Source organism: Arachis ipaensis, chromosome B04, assembly GCF_000816755.2.
Source record: "Arachis ipaensis cultivar K30076 chromosome B04, Araip1.1, whole genome shotgun sequence".
Lineage (NCBI taxonomy): Eukaryota > Viridiplantae > Streptophyta > Magnoliopsida > Fabales > Fabaceae > Arachis > Arachis ipaensis.
In genome coordinates, this window is record NC_029788.2 from 41,434,282 (window position 1) to 41,437,042 (window position 2,761).

Below are 2,761 nucleotides of genomic sequence, written 5' to 3' on the forward strand. Positions count from 1 at the left end.
GTTTGGACACTAGTTCACTTGAGATATATATTTATGTATATAGTGTTCTCTAATTATTATATGTTTAATACATGTTATTTTTAATATTTTGTTGTTGTAATTAATGTGATTGAAAAATGATGGTAATGTACTATATTGATTTTGTTTTTAAAGTATTTCTTTTGTTTAAATATGTAATATTTTAATTTTCTTTTACATTTTTAATGTTTTGCTTAAGTATTTCTTTTAAATAATAAATGATTAGTATAATAATGTAATTCTAACATCCAAATTAATATTTTAAGAATAATATTGACAGGTTTGTAGAGGTTTAAAACCCTGCAGAATAGCTATTTTTTTTAAATGGAAAATTTCTTTTGTGGGGGTTTTGAACCGCCACAAATATTAACCAAGAACTGTCACAAAATGCTAGCACAGAACCCCCACAAAAGGGATAGAAAACTGCCACTAAATGATATTGTGGGGGTTGTGAAAAACCGCCACAAAGGAGCTCGTGGCACCTCAAATTTTGGGGGTTTTTGAAACTGCCACAATCCTTTTTGCGGGGGTTTGAAACCTCCACAAATAGAAAAAAACCGCCACAAATAAACAAAAACCTTGTAGTGCACCTTGCTGAGGCTGCTGACTCGTGACCTCTAGTCTCTATGTGTATGAGTCATGTATAATTAACACAAGTTATTGTGATTAGTATGCCGACAGATATACAGTTAATCTCTAATAATTTTATAGCATGAGATAATTAGATGTATGTTTACTCACATAATGGTCCTGAGACCACTGATCAGCAAATGTCTCTTTGTTCTCCTTTAGCATGTGGGTGTATTTGAACGTTTCTGCCAACGTCGCCTCGTGATCCAACGACTTCGACTACACATGTTGCATTGAAACAATATGTTCAGGAAGGTTGCTGAGCCGCCATTATACTTGGACAACCTGACCAAGGCTATGTTAGCTCTGTTGGTGAGATTCTGATGCCGGAACTCCTCATTGGTCTCCCAATGAACAAACAGAGCCTTCTTTATGTCCAGTCGGAGCCACTACATCAGTTGGTCTCGCCCTTGACGAACATTATCCAACATCTGCTAGAGCTGTCGACCCATTCTATGGTCAAATATATTTCTGATGGTAAGATCATGCATAGGGGCCCATATAAGGTGCAACTACAACAAAGAAACTTTGAAATTAGTTAAGCAATATAGAAGATATAAACAAGTTAAAAAGGTTTGAAACTTAAAAAAAAATAATTAGCGCCCATTTTTGAAACCATCGCTCCCTGGTCTTAGCGGAAATCTTCGTGTAGCTGGGCCAGGGATGGTCGTACATCAGCTTTATGATATTGGTCATCATCTGAGTACAGGCTTTGTTGTTCGGCGCAAACCTAACAACAACCCACAAATAAGAATAATAACTAAATCAACCTAAATCCACTAAATAGAAATCATAATCATTGAAACTTAAAAAATAACCAAATCATGATCATTCGAACTTAAAATAATAATTGTAACAATCTGAGAAATTAAAAATTAAATAATGAGATATTTGTGATTTATTATATTTGTTGAGAATTTTATTCTAAAAAAAATTTATTTTACTGAAAGTGAAAATTTATGATTTATGATATTTTGAATTTAAAATTAAAATTTTATATAACCTTTATTATAATTGGATATTTGGTATAATTGAAATTAAGATTTCGGTAATTGAAAAATGGTGAGAATTTATTAATTTAATTTAAATAATTACAAATTAGTTCATCTTTATAAACTAAAAGAAAATTGATTTATCTCTAATTTCAAATTAGAGTACTTATTTAAAAAAATAATTTGTAAGTTGATAAATAAATACTTAAAATAATTTTAATGGATTATATTTGGTTTAAAATTATTATTCTACCCTCTAATTTTATCAAAATATCTATTCTACCCTTATTCCTTTATAAAATTCCTAAGCTTAACACTAAATTCCTACTTTTGCCCTAATTCCCAATTTCTAACCCCAATTATTCTCCCCAATCAAAAAACACACGCACACGAGAGGGAGACGGAGGGAGTGCAAGGGAGAAGAAAAATAGAGGGGGAGGGATGGCACCGCGGGGCTTGGTGACGCCGCGGAGAGACAGGAAGAGCTGTGTCCGAGAGAGGGAGAACCAGAGGAAGCATTGCGTGAGAGCGAGATGACGCCTCGTCGCCGTCATGCTTCCGCCGCCACCAATCCGCCATTATCACTGCTAGGGCTTGCCATAAGTAGTGCCGCTGTCGAGGGTAGCTGGTATGCGAAATTGTTACTCAGGTCGTGAATTATTATTCAAAATTGATTCCCTGGCAATGGCACCAAAAACGGATGCACAGAACCATGGTCTAAACATATCTTCACAACTTCGCATAACTAACCAGCAAGTGCACTGGGTCGTCCAAGTAATACCTTACGTGAGTAAGGGTCGAATCCCACGGAGATTGTTGGTATGAAGCAAGCTATGGTCACCTTGTAAATATCAGTCAGGCGGATATAAAATGGTTATGGAGTTTTCGAAATTAATTAATAAAAGAGGGATAGAAATACTTATGTAAATCATTGGTGAGAATTTCAGATAAGCGTGTGGAGATGCAATCGTTCCTCTGAACCTCCACTTTTCTGCTATCTTCATCCAATCAGTCTTACTCCTTTCCATGGCTGACTTTATGCAAGGGCATCACCGTTGTCAGTGGCTACATCCCCTCCTCTTGTGAAAATGGTCCAAGATGCCCTGTCACGGCACGACTAA